Genomic DNA, 27,014 nt, shown 5'->3' on the forward strand with positions numbered 1-27,014 from the left:
AAGCAAGGGAACCTACAGTTGGGTCAAGTTTCACCTTAGCAGAGTGGCAAGTTTGGCTCAAGGAGAGGCTCAGAGAAAAGCACAAGCCCAGTAAATGCCCTCCGGCCAGTGTTCAGGAAGAGAAGGGTTTCCTTCCATAAGCAACACCTAACCGGGACAGTCCAGTTCATAAGAGCCTAGGGATTCCCTTGATATCAAATAAAATAAAAGAATATCCTTTTCTACATTCAAGACACAGAGGACAATTTTATTTCATCTACCCAGGAAGGCAAGAAGTTTTAACATACACATTATAGCTCACTATTATTGATAAATAGCGATTCTCCTTAGCTTTCAACTTAGAAGAGTAAAGGAAACAGGAATTTGGAATTTGTGTGAGGATCAAGATTTCTGGTTTGATACAATTTACAAATCAGGGACGATACTGCGTATACTATTCAAGGAGAGCTAAGGAGTGTGTCTGCAATCAATGAGCAATTTTCTGATGAATAACCAAATCTCTTTTTTTTTTTCGACATTATGACTTTAGTTAGGATTATGCTGGGACTTATTTTCATGTTTACTACAGAGTCTTTGTCTTCAGAGACATATTAATAAAAGATCCTAAAATAATTGCAACTCAAAATTTAAAACATTAAGATGTACACATCCTTTCTGATGAATATGACTAGTATAGTAAATCTCTACTGTCACTGTCACTGTCCTCCCATTGTTCATTGATTTGCTAGAGTAGGCCCAGTAACATTTTCATCGTGAGACTTGTTGTTACTGTGTTTGGCATATTGAATACATCACGGGGAGCTTGCCAGGCTTTGCTGTGTGGGCGAGATACTCTTGGTAGCTTGCCGGGCTCTCTGAGAGGGGCGGAGGAATCGAACTCGGGTCGGCCATGCTGACTGCATGCAAGGCAAATGCCCTACCCGCTGTGCTATCGCTCCAGCCCAGTATAGTAAATAAATTGCAAAAATTGTGTACAATTAAAGCAATAACCTAAGGTCACTAAAAGAAATCAGAGGGCCTATATTCAATACAAACACTCTGGAACTGGATTCTAATGTCTTTCACCACATGTTTGTTCCCCCTACTCATGGGTACTCAAAACCCTTGAAATCTGTATACTCTGATGGCTGCAACTGGCCAGCTTTGTGAAAAAAATCAAGACCAACTTGTCAGCCCCACCTCTCCCCTATATCCAGAGCCATCTCTAGTCCAGAGCCCTAGTTCACTGCCACAAAGAACCAGAAAACTTTGTTCTTCCAACCTTCTATCCCAGTGCCCTATTTCATCTTAGTCATGGTGGAGTCTCATGGGCCACCTTCTCTGTTCCTTCCACAGAGCTGCTGAGGAGGTTGCAGGTACATGTATGCATCAGTTGATCTCACTACATGCGTGTAGCCCAAACTATCAGTGGGTCCCAGTGTCTTCTCAGTTCCTTTATTCAGTCTTCGCTCCCCTGTGTCACATCTTTCCATTCATTTTCAGCACTCCCTAGGAATCATCAGTTCCCTTAGCGTACAGGGATGTTCTTATGCCTTTCAAAGAGAAGAAAGTCAGTAGGGAAATCGTATCAACCTCCTTCCTTGGAAACTGCCATTCTATGATACACAGGCTACCCACAAGGCCTGAAGTATCAGCTCATTGGGTTCAAATCTTGGTTTCTTGACTTAATTGCTGCTAGGGCTCAGGGAGACAGCTTCAGCTCTCTGTGCCTCAAAGAGTCTTCCTCTATGAAGACTTAACATAGTCTGACTCATAAGTGGTTGGTCCAGCGGATGATCCAAATAAAGCCAATGAAGTCTGGCCCACACGAGGCACTAGGGAAGGCTAGTCACGGAAATTATCACTATTTTTTAATAAAGCTCAATTCTCTCTCCTCTCATTATGACATTGCTAAAACACTATTAAAAGAGGCTATGGTCTTCTTCCTTGCAATGTCAAGCTCGCATATGTGCTTGGATTCCATCTCCTCCATTCTCAAGAGACCAGATTCCCTCTGAGTGTGCAGCTGTCAAGGTGCTCCCTGCCTTGCAATGTCAAGCTCCCATATGTGTTCAGATTCCATCTCTTTCTTCCTCTGGTGATGCGTCTAGATCTGCATTCAGGTATGCTCAGCGCTACGTTGGCAAACTGTCTCCAGGTGGCAATGGTGAGGGCTAATTTGTGTTTGCCAGTTTCTGTGGTGTGAAACTCCCACTGTGTGTGGCTAATTTTAGGCTGTAGATTATTTAAAAATCACCTACCGAACTTGCTGACAATATAATATATGGCTCTAAAACATCACTGCATACTCTGTAGTTTCCCTCAGATTTAAACAACTAAGCCCAATTTCTCCTCCACTCTGAATATTCACTACAATCCCCATTTCTGACCCTCCATGGAAACGGCTCTAGATAAGGAGCAATTATCCATTCGCTAGTGGCAAACACTGAGAACCTTTTCTAAATATATTTCATCCCTTTTCTAACATGACTCAGCAGTCATGCTAGTGCCTCTGAGTCTTCTGATTCCACTTTTCTCCCTTCAGTCACTTCTATGCCGAGTCCTCTTACTCCTGTATGGGATCCCTGAGCGAAGGTTACCACACACTGTACCCCGACACCACCCCACCACCCATCCCACTCCAAGTTCCCTTGAGATCATTTAATTGTATTTTTTCCTGGGGGTGGGGGTTCTGGTTCTGGGACCACACTCAATGGTATTCAGAGCTTATTCCTGGCTCTGAGCACAGGGACCACTTCTAGAGAAGGTGCCAGGGATTCAACCACAGTCAGTTGCATGTTCGATAAATGCCTTGCCTGCTGTACTGCCTCCCTGCACATCCCAGCCCCTCTGAACCAATGCCATGATTCTGATAGCATTGTGCATAGCAGAGACACCTGATTTCCTGTTCTCAGGAGAGGCTTGGCTTCCATGTTTGCTGCTCTGAATATGTAGCCAGTACCAGCTGACAGGAAGAACAAACAAGAAGAGGAATGGTGGCTGTTGAACACAATCAGGCTGCTGGGAAAGCTGCTGGAAGGGACAGCCAGCCATGCAGTTCACAAGACAGGATACAGCCTGCAGGGCACTAGGAACCGCCCTGGACACTGACTGTGGTGCCTGCTGTAGTGCAAAAACATTTCCATTGGTGCTGGGACCAATTCTGCTGAAACTAGTACCTGACAATTTGAGGACAATAACAAAAAGTAGAAACAGCATACTCTCAGCTGAAGGCACCTCTTCAAGAATGGATGTCTGCAGTGAGCTCAGTTCCCTGTATCCAGGCCTTCTGGAACCTTCCTGGAAGAGGCCCTGTGGCTTCAGGTCTGTGAGCCTTATTGGCTCAAAGAACTAGTGAAATGAAAAAGCTGAACGAAAGGACTAAAATCAATTTTGGGAAGAATAAAATTAATGTTAAAAATAAGGCCACTGGAGGGCATGGTGTTTGTTATTTGCTCTGATATTGGAAATTCACTTGCATTATTCAGTTAAGAAAAGCTCTTAGGTTACAGTAACCTTCAAGAAGATTTCCAAGTAATTGACCAGGCACACCAGTATAAAGGACCTCAGAATAAAACCCCTATCCTTAGTAACCTTGGCATAGAGAAAACATTGTGCAAGCTTTATTTAGAGGCGATCTTTTTCAGAATTTAGAGGATCTCATTAAAGTTGGGATCCATGTATTTCATCCAAACTTGACCATTCAATTTTAGGTAAAGCGCTTCGATTTCTGCATAAATTAATGATTACTCAGTAAGTAAACGTCTTGATTAAAGCAGGTTGAGGTATTCCATGAATTAGAAAGGACATGGATAAAAACACGAATAACTATCACTCAGGGCATACATACTGCTGAGCATTTTACAACTTTCAGAAGATCTGCTGAATTTTGGGAATGGGTAAGAATAAGATTTCTAGACATGCACAAAAGTCTATGTGAAGAAAATTTTAAAAAATCAAACTACATAAAAATGGCTATTGGGATGATATGACATCTTGTTTATATTTCTTTTTTTCTTTTTTTCCTTGTTTATATTTCATTTTCTAATTATTCTATTCTCTTTGGAACTTTTTATACTAAAAGGAAGAATAAGAGTCCTATTGAAAAAAAAACATCAAAGGTAGATAATTTCAGAAATGGCTTCAAACATCTTTGCTTCTAAGTTATCTCTATTAACTTTAGGATTAGAGAATTAACAAACCAGAAATAGAAACTGTTATTCTGGAACAGCTTGAAAACTCACATAAAATTAAAAAAAAGAATTTTCTTCTGTTACTAACACTGTGAAGGTTAAAAAGTTTCCTGGAATTGAGGATTATAGGGCTGGTAAATATGATCCTGTAGGTTCTCCTTGAACTGTATTCATTCATAATCTCAAAAAGAATGACTTTGAAATATGAATTTCTCACAGGTTTCTCTCATAAACGAAATAGGCCAACTTTTGCCTGATGTTATGAGAAACACACATTCACTATTATATGGAAGGAACCTAAGCACTGCATGCTGAATATCTGAAACAACGTCTTGGGTTAAGAAAACAGAGAGCGGAGAAGACCAGCACAGCTTGGGGGATGAAGAGGAAGAGGCAGAGGCTCAGGACTGCTTTTCTCCCAGTGTCCAAGAGGACACCTGGGGGGCTTGCAGGGAGAAATCCAAGTCCTGGTGGGAGGGATACTGGGACCCGTTGTGGTGGAAAATGGGCACTGGTGGAGGGATGGGTACTTGATCATTGTATAACTGAAACCCAAACACAAAAATTTGTAAGTCTACAACTGTACCTCATGGTGTTTCACTAATAAAAATTAAAAAATTAAAAATAAATAAAAAGTGAAATTTATGAACTATTTTAAGCCATATATTGCTATATAATTTGTCTTATTTATATAAATAATAAAGTAGCAAATGCTTTCAAATGTAAAAAAAGAGAACAGAGAGAATGAAGAGCAACTAAGAAGCCACAGATTGCCTTGGCCACAGAGTGTATCTACTATGTGGACAGAAACTGAATGCAAGTGGCATATTCCACTGCAGAAGGCATGCAGCAGAGAAAGGATGCTACACAGATGCTCCAGGTTTCGGCTCTCACCCACAAGCTTTGGTGCTTTTTCTATGTAATATCACAGGTGAAAGTCAATATCCCAGGATAAATCCACCTATGCTTCCTATTGCACATGCTATACCTGCAAAGCTTCCTGCACTGAAACATGCATGCTTTAACAATTGTGCAAGAGAAAAGCCTTATAAAAGACAAAACGGTTGCCACATCCAAATAACTTTTATTATAGTTTAGGTAATGTGGTTCTTGGGCTGGAGCGATAGCACAGCAGGTAGAGCATCTGCCTTGCACGCAGCCAACATGCGCCGACCCGTGTTCGATTCCTCTGCCCCTCTCGGAGAGCCCGGCAAGCTACTGAGAGTATCTCGCCCATTCGACAAAGCCTGGCAAGCTGCCCGTGACATATTCGATATGCCAAATACAATAACAACAAGTCTCACAATTTGTTGTGAGATGTTACTGGTGCCCCCTCGAGCAAATCGATGAGCAACGGGAGGACAGTGCTACAGTGCTAAAGTTACTACATCTTCATCATCCCAAAAATATTCAATATACTCCACCAACTGTTAACTCTAGTGAACTTCTTCATAGCCCCAACTATCTCCTGCCACCTTCCCCCTTTAATAATTGAGTTTTGTAAGCCAAGTCCAAGGGCTAATCATTTTTCAATACTGTCCATTCTCTTGTTTCCTTTCTCTCTATACATTGTTTCTCTATTTGTCCTTCTCCCTCTGATTTATTTTGCTTAGTTATGGTGGCTCCAATTGATTTACCAAAGGGGTGATGGTGATACTTATTAAAGATTATACATTTTGAGTCCTTAGAGAAATTCGTTTTTGGAGATTTGGGAACCTCATGAAAATATTATTGAATCTACCCCTTAGGTCATCATATGATCTCCCAAATCATATAAAGGCTGCAGATCCTAAATGTAAAATTGGCTTATATAAAAATTCAATTGTATTAAATTAACTAAATTTGAAATTAGGTATAATCTGCTTGTGACAAATAAAAGCATTAACAACCTCATTTAAAAATGATTGATGGGGACCAGAAAGATAGGACAGTGGGTAAAGCACTTGCCTTGCATTACTGGTGGTCAACCTGGGTTCAATCCCCAGCATCCTGGATATAAGGTCCCTCTAGCATTACTGGGGGTAATTCTTGAGCACAGAGCCAGGGAGTAACCCCCTGAGCACCACAGGGTGTGGCTCAACCCCTATGGCCCTAAATGATGGTGGGTTGCTTATCCCCAAACACAAGGTTTGTTATGTATTGCCTGGAGCAGAGAGAATTACAATTTTTACTCCTTCATCAAGCCAGGTCCCTATTTTCTTTCTCTCTGGGTCAAAAGAGCAAGAATGGAAATGATAAAAGTATTCATACCTTGCAATATATTCACAAGATTAATCTGGTTTAAGGAAAGAGCTCCTGTTTCTGGAGTCAGACCACTGAAACTAAAAGTCCATCCTCATCAAGCTGATAAGGAAAACCCCGAGTCCATTTCAACACTTCCCAGTCAGTCTCTGCTTACTCGGGTAGGAGAAGAGGTTCCAAACCAGATTAAGTAAACAGAAAAGGTCCAGAAGCTCTAAGTATGGAATGAAGAAATCTCTAGAAAAGAAAGAATCAAATGTGCTGGGAGCAGCAAAGAAGGGTGATCTGTAGGTGCTAAAATTTCTACTGTCTCATATCTCATAACATTTCCCAATTTTTAAATTTATTTCATAACAAGAATTTTTAGGTCAATCTCTGAGAAAATTATTTTAAATGAAATTCATCTCTAATTTTAACCCAAAACTTAATGAGTCTCATACTTAATAACAAATGTTGCTAGAATGTTCCCACTTCCTCTGCTAAAAATTATGAACTAGAAGAATTCTGGAATCTAATTATGGGTTATATTCTATTTTGCTCCATCTCACCACCATGAAACTGAACATTTTCATATGTGAAGTTAGTCTGATTTAACTTTTTAACTTTAAGGACATGAGTTAATTTGCGTGCTCACTCTGCATATTTATATCCAAATCCTGGATTTGCTTGGAAATGTGAATTTTATCAGTTGTCAGAGGCAACTCAACATGGGATGGTAAGATGGGGGAAAATCAAATTATATTCACACAAAACTTAAGCTGGCTCCCATCTGGTTAAACCTTAAGCTTAAAATAAACGCAATCTTCTTTTCTTCACCTCATTCGATTAGACATGGAAGATATTCCTCTAGGAGGTAAGAAGATAGCAATCGAAAGAGAAAAAAAGAGAGGAAATTGCAACTACATCGTTTTCAATCCTCATTACCCACCATCATGGTACCGTTTGATGACAGGAGAGACCATACTGCTTAAGTCACTTCGTTCTGCAGTGATTTCAGAGTTTAATGCATCTTGTGCAAGTGTGATAAACAGACTTAAAGATGAAATGGTTAGGCTGAGAAAAATGCCTATGAAGATAAAAAATTATTCTTCATTTTGCAAAAGTCAATAGTAGAGAGTGAAGATCTAAAAAATGACTTAATTACTAACTTGGACAATTCACTTAAAACTTTATCCCTTTGTGCCAGGAATGTAGTTCATCGGTAAAGTACATGCCTTTTATGCATGAGTCCAGGGTTCAATCCCCATCACCCCTGCAAAAATCAATCAACCAATCAACCACACTGAATTCTAAACATGCCATGTTTTCTATTGGCATCTACATCCTTTATATACACATACTTGTTGTCTATGTCTATATACTCAGAATAGTAGTTTATTTACAAAATTTGGGTAATACCTGTAAATTAGGTACAACAATTAGTAAATAAATAAAGTGGGTTTACAGGCATCTATGACTCCATTTTCTTAAGCAGGATTTTTTAACTTAATTCAGACCATCAATAACTTAGTTAAAGACAAAGGGTGGATTACAGAATGGAGAGGACCAAACTGGTTTGCTAGGTAGTGTCCTATGGATTAAGCAAAGTGATGGAATCCAGTTGAGAGGGACATCACCATTTATTTTCTCTACTGTGACATTTCTTTCTATCTAATTTATAAGAGACATGAAAGAAATCTCAGCAGAAATTAGTGGTGTAGTTCCAAGATCTGAACACATATTATGGTAAAGTTAAAGTTGAATTTAACTTTAACACCTGCCCCTGTGATCCATGACTAGCCAAAAACTGCTGGTCATAAGTACAAATAGTGATGAAAGGAAACTTCTTAAGGAGCTGGAAGTAGTCTGACTGTGATGATGATTATGACTTCATACATTTACCAAAATAAAGAACTATTTACATCTAAAAGAGTATATGTTATTGTGCCAATTACATCTCAACAAAACTTAGAACGGGGGGAGCTCAGCTAGCATAAAAATAATTTAAAAGTACTCGATGCCCCTCAGAATATACTGAGTAAAACAAACTGGATGTAAAGGACTCCATACTGTATGATTCCATTTATAGGAATTGGAGGTTATAATAATGAATCCCTTTCATCTCGTAACATATGAACACATGTAATAGCACCTCCCCACACTACCAAATCTGAGTGGGGAAATAGCTTTCTTCCAAAGCTGACCTCATGCTTTGAGAAGTAACAAGAGAGGGATTTCATAACTGTACTTCAGTTTTAAGTGATACTATTGTATAAGAAAGAATCAGTTTTGGATGGTTTGATTCAACTGAAGAGAGTTTCAGAGAAAGCTCCATAACAGGGTACAGCCAGCTTTTATTACACCCTCCCAAATGTAAATAGGCTACAAAATTTACGCAAAATTATCCAGAGAACAATTAGACTTGGTATTATCTTCCAACATTTGGCATTTCTTTTACATTTCCTTAAGAAAAACTCTTCTGTACAAAAAGACCATTTCCCATCTCTCTCTCTCTCTCTCTCTCTCTCTCTCTTTCTCTCTCTCTCTCTCTCTCCACCCCCCTTTCTATCTCTCTCATTTTTGGGCCATACTGAGCTATGCTCAGAGCAGAGCGAGCTTACCTCTTGGATCTACATTTAGGCATCACTCCTGGTAAAGTTCAGGGGTCTATATGGGGCATCAACCCAGCTGAGCTTACATAAATAAAGCACCCTACCTGCTGTACTATCACTCTGGCCACTGTCTTCAATTTCTCCACCAGATTAAAATAAAACTTAAGGAAAGTGAACCAAATGTGCTTTGCACTAAATTTTTATTATTCTAAGTCAGGCATCAGTTTGGAATATTATCTAGCCATTAAAAACCATGAGTTCTGGGGCCACAGAGATAGTATGGCAGGTAAGGCACTTGCCCTCATTCAGTTGACCAGGTTCAATCCCTGGCATTTCATATGGTTCCCTGAGCTCCCCAGAGTTAACTCTGAGACCAGAGCCAGAAGAAAGCCCTGAGCACAGCTGGCTGTGACACAAAAACAAACAAAAATAATAACTTTACAACATTACATATACATATATGCATACAGAAATCTGATACATTAGCAGATGCAATGGACAAGAAAATGAGGCTGCACACCAAACCCAGGTGACTGCTGGGAACTGGTACTCAAAAGAAGCACCTACAGAAGGAAAAGAACCATATCCAAATGTTTAGAAATAATTTGAGGAGCATTACAGTACTATGGGCTACTCTTAGAATAAAAACATTAAATGACAAAAACACCTTACACCTTAAGTAAAATAACCTTACAGCCAAAATATGACTCAAACTCCTAAAGGGAAGAATACCCTCCAAAGCAGTTGAAATGTCTAACAGCAGACTTCTAAAAATGAGCCAGCTTTGAACATACAGCTTGAATCCTGCAACTTACTTCATTAGCATGTAAGACTACAAACCAATATAAAACTTCTCTACTATAATTTTTTAAGAATCTAAAAGACAAAAGTAAAACATCCACCATTTACAACTTCCAAATTAGAGCTACATACTTTTCTTGCAGTCAACTCTTAACCATCCTGGGGGTCAGGATGGCATGTGAATATTAATATGTGTATGCAGACACATATGATGAGAATAAAAACACAGACATGGCAGAAAATTCAAAGAAACATAAACATCTCCACCTAAAATTTAAGTCAGGGTGGAGAAAGGTGAGTGGCTTAATTTCTTGTTTAAGTGTCTTCCCTATTTAAAATGTTTCAACAGTGGCCATTCATTGCTATTTTCATTTACTTAGTTTTCAGGGCAAGGTTTTGGTTTATGGGCCATACCCGGTGGAATTCCAGGCTTACTCCTGGTCCTGCATTCAGGGATCAGTTCTGGTAGGCTTGCAGGACCATATCTGGTATCAGGAATGGAACTTGGGTCAGCTGCATGCAAGGCAAGTATCCCACCTGCTGTACAATTTCTCCAGCCTGTGCACTGCTATTTTTAAACAAATATATTTAATGCATTGATTCTATAATCTTGTTTGCAACAAAACTATTTTTACGTAAACTTTTTGTCAGTATAGAGATGGCAGAGAAAACACAAATGCAATTGTAATGTAGTCATTCATTGAAATGAAAGTACTGGATCTGATGATGTGGCTCAGTTACAGAGCACCTGCCTTAACCTTCATGCATGAGGCTACAAGTTCAATCAATCCCTTGCACCCCCACACTGCAGCCAAGAATTATGGATATGCTAGATGATGTGCTCCTCTGGGCATCAACCAAGTATGTATTCCCCACCCCCCCACACACGCACAGACAAATACACATTATAACAACAAAAATAACAAAGGGAAGAAGAGGAGAAGGGAAAAGCAATTTAAAAAATAAAAATACAAATGTTCTGCAAAACTTGAAAACAAGGAATGAAATATATGCTACATCACTTGTTCCTTGAAATTAACAAAAACTTATGTTAAATGTATTCTAATTAAAAATATGTACATATCTCTAGCCAGACTTCCCAGTTAAGAATTCTGAATTTTCTGGGGAATGTGGTCACATTCACCACAAATGTGACAATTCCAATACCTACAACACTGACATCTCAGTAGTAGATGGATGGGAATGTCAATGTAGAAACCAACCAATCTCAACTAAAAAAAAAATCATTAACACAGAAGGTGAAATTGCAACAACAGCTTAGTAAACTCTCAAACAGGGCTTAATGTCCTCCATGGTGAAATACAGCAACTATTACAAGTTTTCTTCTACCTAAACAATTTTTTGATTATTCTTTTTAATAATTTAGGGGTAATAACTTATATAAGATAAATTACTGTTGGCCTGCTATGGGGGCAGGCTTGAGGGGTGGTTGGGAAAATAGAGATAGCAGGTGACAGTAGCAGTGGGGTTGGCGCTGGAATACTGAACGCATGCAACAAATCATCATGAACAACTTTGTAAACCATGGTGTTTAAATAGAGTATGTATGTGTGATACATAAATAAATATACAATATTGTATGTATGTATACATATAACTATCCAAAGAAAAAATAAAAGGTTTACTATCGAAAGAAATGATCTTTTCAGAGTTTTATTTCTTTTCCACACAACTCCCTCTTGGAGACTTCCTGAACATGATGAATGGAGACCGTTATATCTCTATATTTTATTCATTTGGTTTATAGATGCCAGAATATAAGTTAGTGAGGTATGCAAAGGTAATTCCAGAAACTATGTATACTTCAAATATACATACATCCACAAAGTCCCTAAACTTGGAATGGAGAATATCACAGATGTTCAAAAGATATCTGCCTAAAATTTCTGCAAGTTGTGTTTGCAGTCAGGAAAGGTGAGGAAGACAAGAATCCTATCTTTCGTTGGGAGGTAGGGGGAGAGGTGCACAGGAAGTGCTCCCAGTATAGAGCTCAGAGGCCGCACCTAGGGCTGCTCAGGGGACCATGTGTCTCTGGGACCAAATGCAAGTCTCCATCATGTAGATGTCCTGGCCTTTAAGTTCTGCCTATGGTTCCAAGAGTCATGTTATCCTAAGCACATATTTGAGCACTATTTTTGAAATGTAGAAGTTGCTTAAGAGAAGTAAAGTTAGTTCAAATTAGTAGAGTCCTCAAAACTTTTGTAGCAATAACCTGGGACACAGTAGCTGGCTCGATTTTAGACTAAAAGCAGCTGTGGGAGAAAGTACTAAGACTTAAGGCAAAAATGAGGTCATCTGACTTTTTTAGGGAGATGCAAATGGGTATAATGAAACAAATGCAAGTTGGTTGTGGTAGTTAGGTTTGTTTTTTGAAGCTTCATAGAAACTAAACTGCAAAAGAAAAGCAGACAGTGGCCAGAAAGTCTTGAAAGGCTGAAATCAGTAGGGGTTTTCCCCAATCCTGGACTTGAGTGGGCGTGAATGACTATTCAGTGATTTTCTTATTAGCTGGGACCTCAAAATTGCCTTCTCATGCCCCACTTCTCATTCACATTCTTTTCACCGTGTTCTGTAAAGGGAGTCCGGAGAAATACAGGGCATTTGTCATTTCAGCAGACATTTGTGCTCTGGTTTTATACACAGACTTTGATATAAATGAAGATGACAGCATCTCATCCAGAAATATTATAAGCAGAATGTTATCTTTCAGTTTCAACAATGCATGAAAATAAAACAAATACAAAATAATTTAAGACTCATCATGTTTGGCACAAAGGGCTGACACTGTCTTTTCATTTAAAGATGGGTCTTGTGGCTCCCTCTTATGTACACATAGGTAATGCCACATATATGATTTTCATTTTTAACCCACAAGGAAGTATTCTGAAAGAAATTAAACCTAGAACTTAGAAATACCAATAAATAAAAAAATAAATAAAGGCCCTCCCGTTGATCATCGATTTGCTCGAGCAGGCCCAGTAACGTCTCCGTTGGAGACTTTGTTGTTACTGTGTTTGGCATATCGAATACGTCACGGGGAGTTTGCCAGGCTCTGCCGTGCGGGCGAGATACTCTTGGTAGTTTGCCGGGCTCTCCGAGAGGGGCGGAGGAATCGAACTCAGGTCAGCCATGTTGGCTGCGTGCAAGGCAAATGCCCTACCGCTATGCTATCGCTCCAGCCCAGGAATACCAATAAGATCCAGAAACAATGCCAACAGAAAAGACATGAGCAGAAATCAAACAGGCAATATCTAACAGTGGTGTGTGTGTGTGTGTGTGTGTGTGTGTGTGTGTGTGTGTTGTTGGTACTGAGATCAAGGATCAAAGTATGTAGGGAAAATGCTCTAACCACTGAGCAATACCGCTGGCCCTTGACTAGGGATTTTGATCAGTCTCAGTTGTTTGTTTTATTATTGCTGGATGGCAGGTAACACATCCTTTAGGATGAACTGATAGGAAATAATATTAGAATCAAAGAATGTGTAATGCATACATTAAAGTGAACAGACAATGCTCTATTGAGTGAGCAATTTCAAGATAAATCGCCTTAAAAACAGTAAGGCAGGCAGAGGGCTTTTAAACTTTTTCAGCTGTGACCTATAGCAAATGACACATTTTGTAATGCATTCTAGTCTATATGCAGATGAATTTAATGAAACACTTGTCTCTGCTACTTGTGAAGCACTCTGAAAATGATTTCCTTCCATTTTTAAAAATACTACTCAAAATTCACCAAAGTGATTTGGTTACTTCATGATCACGATGAGTCACTATTTGCAATTGCTTCAGGAGTATAATCCATCTGACTTCTCCTTCCAGATAATCTTACTCCCATATCCTGAGATAAATACCCACAATCATATCTCAGAAATTATTCAACACTAGAAATGAAATAATGTTAAGCTACAAATCAACAGGAAGTTTTAAAGAACAACATATTAAGGTGTGAGGCATAAATATAAGCAATGATGTGCACAGAGACTGTTGATATAAGAAACATAGTTCTAAAATCTCCTTCTGAGCCTCTTGCCAATCACAATGGTCAACTTTTCGAGGGAAGCAAATAGGTCAATGGACAGAGAAACTTATAGATACATATGTATATACATACATATACACATATATGACAATCCTTTAGTCCCAAAATAACTCAACAAGTGTTACCAGCAAAAGTTCTAACTTGTCCATAACCAACACCAAAGAAACATGAACTCAATTCTCACATACGTGAGAAACAAGATCTTTCTTCTTTATTATTTTCTTTTGAGGACTAGTTGCCCTTTTTAAAATATTTAATTTTTTATTTTTATATGTATCACTGTGATGTACAGTTACAGATTTACAAACTTTCGTGCTTACATTTCAGTCATACAATGATTGAGTACCCATCCCTCCACTAGTGCCCATTCCCCACCACCAATGATCCCAGTAGCCCTCCCACCCACCCCCAGCCCCACTCCCACCCCACCCCGCCTCTGTGTCAGGGCATTCCCTTTTGCTCTCTCTCTCCTTTTGGGTGTTGTGGTTTGCAATATAGATATTGAGTGGCCATTGTGTTCGGTCTATAGTTTACTTTCAGCAGATAAAAACAACAAAGAGATCTTTCTTCTTTTTAATGAAAATTTAGGATCAGCGGGACTAAGCTTATGGCTTCTGAACCATCTGTGTGTTAGATCAGTCACCAGCCAGCATTTAGTACCCAGCATTGCAGAGGGCAAATCTGGAAGGCCAGATTCCCAATGCTCCCTTCCCTCTGTGGGGAGGATGAGACCTGCAGTGCCTGCTCTGTTCTTCCCAGGCAGACAGTGGATATGTGCATATGCACTTAAAGTTCACTCTATTGCCTCCTGTCCTCTACTCTATTATTTATTGTCATATCATAGTTATTATTCTGTCATATCATAGTTTTCCCTGCAAGAGAAATTTTATTGATTACTGAGAGCCAATGTATTAATCTTCATAACAAAATGGTGTTCCATAAAGTTCAAGATGGCACCCACACACTTGGCACTATGCAGCCTCTCCCAGCTTCTCATTCATGAAGGAACAGTAAACAAACTTAGATTAGAACTGGCATGGAACTGACCGAATCAGGAACAGGTGAAGTGGAGGCAGAAGTCAGGCAAAGGAAGGCATGCAGATATACTGTTTTCTTATGCTGTGATATCTGCTCAAGGAAACTCAGGGATCAAGCCTGGCCCAAAAGAAGGGCGACTTCAGGGGACGGGACTGAAGGGTGTGTCTGAGAGAATGATGCTAAGCAGAGAAGGAATTCCAGCCAGAGGAACCAGTGAGCAGAGAGAAGGAAGTAATTGTGAGATGTCTAGAGCATGGGCTCATGAAAGGAAGTTTGGACTTGATCTAAAAGGAACGAGGTACCAAGAGGTAACATTTTTCTAAATCAGATTAAATGCTCTAAAGAGTGCTTCAGTAATGCTTGCAGGTCAGAGTAGGGCTGGATTGGTGGAAACAAGTGTTGGGGCAATAAACCAAACAGTGATCACAGTTAGGATGATGGTAGGGCAACAAAGACAAACCTGGATACAGAAAAGATCTTCAGGGACCAAAGATTCAACATTAAGAATTAAAAGACAAATAAGGCATAGGGTGTAATAAATAGTGGGATAATTAGCATAAACAACACTATATTGCATATCTGAAAATTCCTAAGATAGACTATTCCTCTCTCTACTCCTTCCTTTCTCTCTCTCTCTCTCTCACACACACACACACACACACGAGTCTGTATCTAAAGGGATGAATATATACTAAACTTATCCTGGTATGTTTTCATAACTATATATCTAATCATGTTGCAAACCTAAAGTAAATATAACACTCTATGTCCACCATACTTCAATAACCTTAGACGGTAGTTGAGATGCCAATTATACCCCAATAGGTATAATATCAAGTTTATGGAGGTGCTGTATACTAAGGTGTTAACCTGACAGGACTCGGTCATAACCAGTAGCAGGAGGTTGTGGGCAAGGGAGACCCTCAGTTTGGAGTAAATAATTGGGGGATGGTTAGGGCAGCGAATTAGGGCTCAGTGTGAGTTTGAGAGGAAAGCAAGGAGTTTAGCTTTTTTCTTCACTTTTTTACCATCAGGAACCAGGTTTTTGGTTTCAGGCCACTGCTAAAAGAGGAAGTAGGATGGAACTGATGAAAAACATGGAATTCTTCCTCCTCTTTTTGAGAAGCGAGTGAAACACACCTACTTAGGAACCATGATTATTTAGAAATATAGCCTGATATGTTTCTCTTCCATGTGTTGTGAGTAATATCTATTCTTTTTTTTTCTTGGACAAAAAAGGAATTTTATTTTTTTTAGTTAAAAAAAATTTTAATAGTGAGACATCATGAGGTACAGTTGCAAACTTACACATTTTTGTGCTTGGGTTTCAATTATATAATGATCAAATACCATCACTCCACCAGTGCCCACTTCCCACCACCATGCATCCCAGTATCCCTCCCACCTCCTATCCCCCCCATCCCACCCTGACTCTGTGGCAGGGCATTCCCCTCTGTTCTCTCTCTCCTTTTGGGTGTTGTGGGTTTGCAAAAGAAACATTGAGTGGCAATCATGTTTGGTATATAGTCTACTTTCAGCATGATTCTCCCATCCTGGGAGGATCCTCCCAACACCTTTATTTGGTGTTCCCCTCTTTATCTGAGCACCCTTTTCCCCTAGTGTGTGTGGTTGGCCTCCAAGTCATGGAGTAAAATTTCTGGTACTAATCTCGGCCATTCTTGGGTGTTAGTTTCCTATTTTGTTACTTTATGTTCCCCAGATGAATGAAATCTTTCTATGTCTATCCCTTTCTTTCTGAGTCATTTCACTTAACATGATACTTTCCATGTAGTACCACTTGTATGTGAATTTCGTGACTTCGTCTTTTCTAACAGCTACATAGTACTCCATTGTGTAAATGTACCAAAGTTTCTTTAACCAGTCATCTGTTCTCGGGCACTCTGTTTCTTTAGTAAAAATACATGAGTACAGGGAGGCTAATTCAGGGCTGACCTATCCGGAGGCCTGAGAGACAGTGCTCAGAGGGCCCATCACATTTTTAGAAACACATGAAAAACATTCTCATCATAAATGATTCTAACATCTGCAAGAAGGGGTCAGAAAAACAGTACAGCAAGTAGACACTTGCCTTGCATGCAGTGGACCTGGATTCAATTCTAGACACCACATATGGTCCCCTGAGCACTGGCAGGAGTGATCCCTGAGAGCACAGCCAGGAGTAAGCCCTGAGCACAAGTGAGTGTAACTCCAAACCAAGTACAAACAGTAAAATCTGAAGAAATAAATAAGAAGATTGGGAATGAATGCACCATAGTGAATCCCACCTGAATTACATTTGTGTTGGTAACCATGTAGTCTTCTAATACAATGTAACATGGTTTTATGAAAAAGGGACACCAAAGAAGGGACTCATGCAAGAAGGTCACAATGTGGCTGCAGCACAGATGACTGTCAGTGTCTCGGCCATCTCTGCCACTGAGTGTGCATCTCTCAGACATCTGACGCTCCTTGTATAAAAACACTCCAAACACATCTATCTCAATTAGATTTTATTTTATTTTATTTGGTTCAAAACTTACACTAAATCTTGCATCTTGATAAACATGGCTCCCACAGTGGAGGACAAATGTTTTAGTTTTAGTGGCATAGATTTTGTGGAGGAATTAAAAGCTTGGCTATTTCAGACCATGTGATACAGCACTCCTAAGACTCAGTTCTTATAAGGCTGTTCATCGTAGTGTAATCTCTACTAAAAATGGAACCATCCAAAATATTCTGTAATGAATTTATTCAAATTAATTGTAATTAACAAAATAAAATATTAAGTAGGTACTAAATAATATCATTAAATATGTATTGTTATAGAAATATATTATAACACTGTTATAGCACTGTCCTCCCATTGTTCATCGGTTTGCTCGAGCAGGCCCAGTAACATCTTCATTGTGAGACTTGCTGTTACTGTGCTTGGCATATCGAATATGTCACGGGTGGCTTGCCAGGCTCTGCCGTGCGGGCGAGATATTCTTGGTAGCTTGGCGGGCTCTCTGAGAGGGGCGGAGGAATTGAACCTGGGTCAGCCCAGCTGGCTGCATGCAAGGGAAACGCCCTGCCGCTGTGCTATCGAAGAATATTTTATGTTGGAGTTTGGCCACACCAGACAGTATTCAGAGTCTACTTCCAGGTCTATGTTCAGGGGTTGCTCCTGGCAGTTCTTGGAGGCCCTTCTGGGGCAAAATCAATATGTGTCTCTGCACTCAGAGTGTGGATCTGTCCGGTTGCGCTCCTCCCACCCCAAGAATAAACTCTTCCCACTGGCTCTCTTAGGCCCTGGTTCTCCCCAACACATATCTTGCTTGCTTGTCTCTGTCTCTTTGCTTACAGCTTTTTTTTCCACTCTGGAGAAGCCCACTGTTCTCTCTCAAACATCTACTACCTCTCTTTCTAAGTAGATTTCATTCAATAAAAACTATCTTGCTTCATTTTTAAAATAGAGAATATTTTAACTACTATATTCAAATTTCATCTTAATGGCAAAATGGTTTGAAACAACGTTAATCTATCAGGGTAGAAGGCTAACAGATAACTGTTAGCTTTAAGTTTTCATAAATTTTTAATAATGATCATTTTGGATTAAAAATACTCAAAATATGGGCTGATTGGGCTGGAGCGATAGCACAGCGGGTAGGGCGTTCGCCTTACAAGCGGCCAACATGGCCGACCTGAGTTCGATTCCTCCGCCCCTCTCGGAGAGCCCGGCAAGCTACCGAGAGTATTCGATATGCCAGACACAGTAACAACAAAAGTCTCCAATGGAGACGTTACTGGGCCCGCTCGAGCAAATCGACGATCAACGGGAGGGCCTTTACCTTTACCTTTACCTTTATGGGCTGATTAATTCAAAATCCAATCACGGACATTTCTCTATTGAAATTATGTAAGCAGTGCTAAAAGTCAGGGATAATGCTCTTCTTCATCTTCAGTTTTCCCTCCCTATGGAATCTTTCCCATTTGAACATAACAAACCACCATTTCTCCATCCTTTATACAGTATCTCATTGGCAGCTGGGAGATAGTGCAAAGGGTCAGGCAATGTCTGTCATGGGCCTGATGCTTGTTCAGTTCCCGGTACCACAGCCACATCAGTGGGTGCAGCTCAGAGGGTGCACACACAGTGCCTGAGCCACTGAGCATCCACAAGCCCGTGTGCCCAAGAATTGCCAGTGGGAGGGGTCGTGGCCCTGCTGAGCACTTCTTGGGCACTGCACGCACACCCCAAATATCATCCCCCAGACTGGAACTTTCCATCTGACTCATCTTGTTTCTCTGTTCCCTCTGTAAAGCAGAGCTCCAACTTCTGCAACAGCCAACCATGACAATAACTCCCACATGGTATGGAGAAGAGCGAGCTTGTTTTTTAAGCCTCTGATCTATTGACTGCAAACAGACACTTTTGAAAAACACTGCAAAAACTGATCATTAGGAAAATGACTATGCATTAATACTACATACCTGTTAGACTGTGGTGGAAATTTCCCAGCCCACCCCTGGCTGGGCAAGCCTCCACCGCCCTCCCCTTTGCTGTCCCAGATCCTTTGCCCACCCTGGTTGCTGATTCACCCAAGCACACCAAGCTCAGGGCCTTCAATTTGACGGTTTTCCCCTATCAGAAGCAGTAATGTAAACCACAGTTCCCCAAATTTATAACTAGTGTCTGTTATCGAGCAGGCTAGGGGTTGGGAGGGGAATCAAGGGCATTGCTGAAGGGTAGTTGACACCAATGAAGGAATTGGTGCTGAAACATCACGTACCTGAAACCCCAACATGAAAAATTTTATAACACACAATGATGTGTGTGTGTGTGTGGGGGGGGGATTACAGCTTCCTCTAATGATACTAGCAACACAGTACTGGAATAGGATTAGCCCTGACCTGTGTACCTTGCAATAGGAACATAAGCCTGTGCATTGGAATTCTTATGAGTGCTGGTCAAAAGCTCAAACTATTATGCAGCGAGTAAGGGTCCAAAGAACCGAAGTGAGTGGCTTGACTCGGGACAGGAACAGGGATCACTTGCAGAAAGCAGCATTTAAGTTCAGACTTGTCTTTCCCTCTGAATTTCAGGGTTACTTAGGCACTTCCATTCCCCATCAGGAGAGGACGAGCAGCTCTGTCAGCTCCAAGAGCCCCGCTGAGCAGGAGTGCCAGGATCACTCAAACAGCGGATGTCCACAGAGGAAAAGAAACTACCCGGTCAGGGAAGAATGGGTCAAAGTAGCGTTTCTGTCACTAGATTTTATCTCTTTGGGGAAATGAGGTGAAGCTCATAAAAGGTCTTTGTGCCAACATTCCAAAAAAGGAAAACATTTGGAGTGGCACCAGCACAGCAAACTAAATGCTGTATATTCAAAATGTGAGAACATGCATCCCTGCATCAGGGAAAACCTCTCCTGGTTCATGCAGTGAGGCGGTCTGGGCACTAAGAGCCTGAGCAGGGCCTTTGGGCAATACTTGAATGGTCTTACAGAGACTCAGTCTAGGTTCCAGGCACATCACTCTAGAGTAGCTGATGGCAAAATCTGCATGAACTAATTCAGGCATTCGAGTCTGTAAACTGGGGACAAAACCTGACTCAGCTAGACTTATCACCTCTGGAGCTGGAAGCTACATGGGAAAGAGCAGTTTACACCAGAGGAAAACTAAAGGCCACACAGGAGAAGAGACTTGTCCAGAGCTAGTGGACAGTACAGAGCTCAACCATGACCCAGCTCTGCTAATGCCTGCCGAAGCTTCTATCACAGCATAAAGATTATCTATCCATTCTGCCATGATCCCAAAGACTCTGAGTAGGGGAAAGAAAGGGATTCAACAGATATTCCTAAGTTTCGAAGGGTCAGCTGGTTTCCTAGGAAGCCAGGATATTCATGAAACATAAAGATTTATGAATTGCACTGCAGGGATTCACATTTCATAGGAATTTCTATTTCCAGCCCAGGTGAATCTAATGCACGTCAAGTTCAAGAATCACTCACCTGGGTTATACAAGACAGAAGAGCAAAGGAACAAGCAGGATTTTAATTTTTTTTAAAAGTGCAAGTCATTCTTCTTACTCACTCCATTAAAAAAAAACATGGAAATATACAATTATAAAGCTCAAAATAGCTCCTCCAAGTGAAGCAATGATTCAGAGTGCTAAAGAGGCTATGGCCACAGCTGCTCTGTGTTCTGTGGCCAAAACCACTGGGGAATCAAAAGAAGGGAAGTCACAGTGGGCTGGATTACTGGCCGGGATCCAACGCTGCGTCCTCCCGACAGGCTGGCTGCAAATCTTTCTCTCCCAGGCAGAAATGACCATGCTCCAGAGACACAACCAGCAGCAATAACCTGCAGTAAGCAGAGAGCTGGGCGTCCCCGTTTCCAGCAGCCTTCTTGGTGTACCTGGCTTTGCCCAGGCCCTGGGGGCAGGGCTCTGGGAGCAGTCTTGGAGCAATGGCCTCCTGGTCTCTCTGCATCCTCACTGGAGTTCTGCCTCCCAGGGACCATGCTGGGGCAGGTTCAAGTCTGTCCCATTGCGCAAGGGTGGGTAGGAAAGAGGCAAGCTGAGCACTGTCTGGAGGCAGTTGGGAATATGATAAATGAGGATGTCACACAGCTGTGTGTTCCGAAACACAAGATTGAAACTAGACCATTTATTCCTCTTTGGGGAACAGAGTGTAGTTGTGATATTTCTGAATTCAAATTTAGACTCAGTAGGCCTCCTCACCAAATTACCTTGAGGAAGAAGAACTGGGGAGGGGTGGAGGGAGGGCTTCTGCAGCTCTCATCTGACTTCAGGAAAGAGGATGTTTTTTGAGGGGTTTCAGTGTGAAGCAGCTCACAAAGCTTTCTGCTATGTCCAGGAATATTTCTGTACACAACCCTGATGCAAACAGAAAGGTAAATATATTCGATTCGTGCACAGGATACTTACTAAATACAGACTGCCTACATGCTAAGCACTGAACTGGAAGCGAAAACAGAAGGTGTCTTGACAGACTGAGTAGAGCACTGAAGGAGTCTCGAAGGGTCACACAGCATTGAAAAAACTGGAAGCAGAGGCCAGAGAGCTTGGATAATAAGTGTTTGCTTTGCATGCAGCCAATCCAGGTTTAATCCCCTGAACACCATCCAGAGTGATCACTGAGCACAGAACCAGGAGTAAGTCCTCAGCACTGTCAGCTGTGACCCCAAAACCAAAAAGTAAAGAAATAAATAAAAAGAAATAAAACTCAATGACCAATGAGAGCATGGTCCTGACCACCCTGCATGACTTCTTGGTGTAGAGAACCCAATAGGGAATTGCATGGGCACCAGCAGGGCTTACCCAGGCAGATTTCAGGCGATCCACTGCTCTACAGAACCTTTTTAATAAAGGGCAGCACTCTTTTAGATTCATTGATAAATTCTTACTGCTTATTTTTCAATCAGCAAATGTCGCTGCCTGAAGTTCACTGGGAACTTCACTGATCTCCCAAAGGAGTAAGGAAAATCTCTCCAGTAAGTCTAAGAGTAACTTTAACGATGGAGGTGGAGGACATACTCATGGGAAACAAAATAAGACAGAGGGAGGACAAACACTGGATGACTTGTCTGTCTATGCTATAGAAACAAAATTAAGAAACTGAACAAAGTATTGGCAACAATGAAAAGGCTCAAACAAACTACTGAACAATGACAAACTCTTGGCCATGGATCACAAGATTCAAATCACAAAGCTGTGTGGAGATGAAGAGGTGGACTGGAAGTGGTGGCCAGAGGACACTGCTGGAGGGTTATGGGCACTCTGGTGGAGGTGAGGTGGTCACTACATCAACATACGAACATTAACATTTGTTGTAACCATGCTTCCCAAACTAGACTAAAAGTCACCGAAGCAGGGCTGGAGAGACCATCTAGAGGGAAGGGCACATGCCCTAGAGGTTTGATCCTCAGCACCTCAGGCATGATCTCTGAGCACAGAGCCAGGAGGAAACCCTAGGCACTGCTGGGTATGGCTCAAGAAGAAAAAGAAACTAAAATTAATTGAAAAAGAACGAAGATCCCTTTCCTGCCCTGAAAAGACCCCGAAAAGACACCCACGAATGACCCCTCTGGCTACTTATTAAGCTTCTTAACGGTCATGATCCCAGAGACACACAAATGAATCTCAGAACCCAGTGGCTTCTGGTAGAAATGTGTCCGGACTTTGCATTAGGTTACTGGCACCAGACCACCCCAGGTGGGAAAAGGTGTTGTTCCTCCACCTATTCCCCCTGGCGGGTGGGTGGCTGCCATCTTCCAGAGCCCATTGGACAGTCAGGTATGGGCCAGCAGTGAGAGACACATGGGCCTTCATGGGATAGGGGTGGAGCCACTCCTCCTCCCCCGCCCCAACAAGACCCTGAGATGTTGCCCACAAACAGCCCCTCCAGCTTCTTAAACTCCTTAACAGCCACAATCCCAGAGACACACAAATGGATCTTGGAACCCAGCAGCTTGAAATATCTAGGCTTAATTATTAAAATTTCAGAATTCCAAACTATATAGTTTGGTTTCTTTATTGACTGTGCAATGTCTGGGATCAAACCCAGCCTGCATACATGCAAGGCAAGTATATAATACTTTACCGCTGACTTTTTCCCCTGGCCCAAGAACTGGATATTTTAAATCCTTCCAGGGGACAGAGACAGGACAGTGACTAAGGCAGCACACTTCTGGGATCCTACTGCCTGAGTAGTCTCAGGTAGTAAGTTCTTGGGTCTCACACTGAACTCCCAACCATAAATATCCCCAGGATTCCAGAACTCCACTAGGAAGGGCTAAAACAATAGTTAAACACACACACAGAGACATACATACACAATCATATTTCATTTATGTTGAAATTTCATTGTTACCACTACCATGTGTCACCCTGAAGTCTGGGTTTCAATTCCATAATGATTTTGTGGCTTTATTCTACTTTGCTATCCATTTGCAACTTTCTGCTGCTACATAATCCCTTTAATTTTCCTGCTTCCCATCCAAGACCATATTTAACTTCCAGAACATGTGGGCCATTTCAACTCATTGCCCAGTGCATCACAACTTGGCACTCACTGATGATCACGGTGGAAAAGAAGCATCTGGGTCCAAAAAAGGAAAGGAAATGAAGCAGACCATCTTTTCCATAGAAGTAAGGAAAGAAGTCTTTATGCTTCACATCTGGGGAGTAAGACTAGTAACTTTCATACTGGAGATTCATCCAAATGTCTCAAATGGTCCCCTTCATCTACTGGGCTCATATACATTGTTTCTCTTTTCTTTTTTAAATATTAATTTTCATTGAGGCACTATGATTTACAAAGTGGATCATAATAGTGTTGATTCAGGCATCAGTGTTTCCTTCCATCCACCAGTATCCCCAGGTACCCTCCTACCTGCCAGCTTATTCCCTTGGCAAGCAGGTAACAAACTTATTTCACACTGCTTGCTCTAACAAAACTGAAAGGAATGACAAAGGGAATTAGAAGAAATAAATCAATAAAAGTCAATTTGTGATGATTGACTGCTACACGATTTTAACCTTTCTTAATCTAGTAGAGGGCAACCATATGCACCATCATCCTCAATGTCACAGGCTAGGAAGTTTGTCCTGTCTCACTAAAGGAGGCAGGCAGTTAGCTAGGGAAGGGCCAGCCCACGGCAACGAATGTTAGGGAAGTAATAAAGTCAACAGTCTTAAGGCTGCCAGAACCCACCTTGTGAATGCACGAACTAAAGCCTGATAAAACCTTTACCTCGTACCAGCACAGATCCAGAGAAGGCTGGACCCTCGCTCCAAGAAGCTCTAGCAGGAACAAAGCCAAGGAAAGGAATTTCAAAGACCACCAACGAATTCCAACTCTACCTGCTTGGTAACCACACTCGCAACAAATTCTTACCTAGATAGAAAGTCCCATATGGGGCAGCTTGGGAGAAACTCTATATAAGCCAACTGGAAGAAAACGGCCTGGCACAGAGGCAAGCTTGGGATGGGGGGGAGATAAACTGGGGACACTGGTGGTGGGAAATGTACACTGGTGAAGGGATGGGTGCAAGGACATTATATGACTAAAACCCAAGCATGAATGACTTTTGCAACGGAGTATCTCACCTTAATTCAATTTAAAAAATTACTGAGCAAACTTGAACAATGGAAGGCAGTTATATGCTGTCTGTACACATATGCTGCCCGTGCCCATGTGTTGTTCCAAGCACATATGTGCCAGTCACATGGGCCACCCGCATCTCTTCTCCTGAGATGTGCACTTTCAAACATTTGTACTTTAATGCTGGGACGCGTGGATGTGTAGTGGGACTCTCTCCACTCTGGAGTCTTCATTCTTTCTTGAGCATGCTGTGCATTCTCTCTCTCTCTCTCTCTCTCTCTCTCTCTCTCTCTCTGTCTGTCTGTCTCCCCCTGTATCTCTGTCTGTCTCTCTGTCTCTGTCTCTCTCTATCTCTCTGTCTCTCTTTCTCTCCCTGCTAACCCCCTTTCTAAGAAATTCCAAATAAACCTTATTTTTACTTTATTGCCCATTTCCTCCTAAAATTCTTTTCTGTGAAAGAAAGCCAAGGGCTCAAAAAGCCTAGGTAGAGTCTAGGGTTGCCCAGCAGAGAGCACGGCTCACCGCACACTCCTACCCATTCTAGATTCCCCTACAGTTCCCCGGGTGGCAGAGGTGAATAGAGAGTAAGTGGCAGATTCTCTTCTTGAGGCTGCTCCTCTCTGTTGTCCACTTCAAACTCTCACCCGGGGAACCCCACCGGCATCACTTTAATGAAACTATTTCAACACTTTTTACAATTGTTTCTCTTTTCTTAGGATATTTCATTTAGCTCAAGTTATGGCATGTTCTGAAACTGCTCATTCCTTGTGTCTATTGCTCCTCCACAGTGCTCTCAATGGCACCCCTCGACTGAAGCCATATGTTATAATATAGGGGGACACAAAAAATAAGGTGGAAAGGTGACCACTGGCTATACCCCAATATTCTGGTGTATTACCTCATTGATATGATCTTGAATTGTGCCCCAGAAAATCTTGGGGACTCTAGTGAGAAATGCTGCTTTTAACTACTAGTGGGGCCCTGACCGACACCTCCTGACATAGTGAGAGACCCCAGCTGGCCACGCCTCTTTAGAACCTCACTTGGGCAGATGCTTCAAGCACCTGCTACCCACATGGGCACTTGATGGCCCTAGACAAGAGTCAGCTCTATATCCAATAAAATATATAACATATATTTAAATATGGGGCAGATGCTTCTTCAAATTGTATTAAAACTTTTTGCAACAAAACCCTATTTTTAATACTTGCTAAGAATGTGTGCATATGTGTTGTGTATGACAGGAGGAGAGAAATTAATAACATAAATGTAAAATGGTTAAAAGGACATGGGTGGCTAGTAAGAATGTGGGCAAGGTATAGGGAATAAGCTAGTTGGATTTCCAGTGAAAAATGTCTGCAGAAGCCATTATATTTTTATTCCCATTTATTTTACATTTCCTTTGCAATCCATTATTCTTTATTGATTTCCCCCTCCACATTTTCCCAAATAAACTCTATAATCATCTTGAGAAGTTTCTATACTAATCTCCATGGTAACTTGAAATGAGATATAGGCCAGCACAGTAATTTGAATGACCATATCTTTATTTTAATATTAATGTTTTCCTACAAGGAATAAAACATTTGTTTATTTTTTTAAAGTGATCTTGTATACTTAGTTCTCTTTATATAAATCTAAGATGTTTTCTTTTATGATTAAATGTGAAGCTGTTTTTATATTTATTGTGACTACTAAAATTAATACTTTTCTCCCATTTTATAATTAACCAATTACTGCTAACATATGGGAATGTCATTAAGTTTTTATAGCCACTATATAGTTACCCTTCAAAATTACATTAGTTCTAACAGTTTTTGCTTTGCTTTTCTGGGGATTTTGAGTTACCATGTTTTAACTGTCTATAACTTAAAATACTTTGCTTCTATCCATAAAATATACTTTGATTTGTCTGTGTCTTCAGACCAAGGAGCAAGAGACGACAGGAGAGAACAGATGCCTGTCTTCTTTCAACTCACCTGTTTCTATTCTCTGAGGTTGG

General features: G+C 41.1%; 1 protein-coding gene across 2 annotated transcripts in view; it reads right to left on the reverse strand.

The window, feature by feature from the left end:
* The window catches only part of ELMO1 (engulfment and cell motility 1), a 488,584-nt gene that overhangs the window by 229,412 nt on the left and 232,158 nt on the right, over positions 1-27,014 (reverse strand). The gene's annotated exons all lie outside the window — the stretch shown is intronic.

This window comes from Sorex fumeus, unplaced genomic scaffold (genome assembly GCF_029834395.1).
Source record: "Sorex fumeus unplaced genomic scaffold, SorFum_2.1 ptg000037l, whole genome shotgun sequence".
Lineage (NCBI taxonomy): Eukaryota > Metazoa > Chordata > Mammalia > Eulipotyphla > Soricidae > Sorex > Sorex fumeus.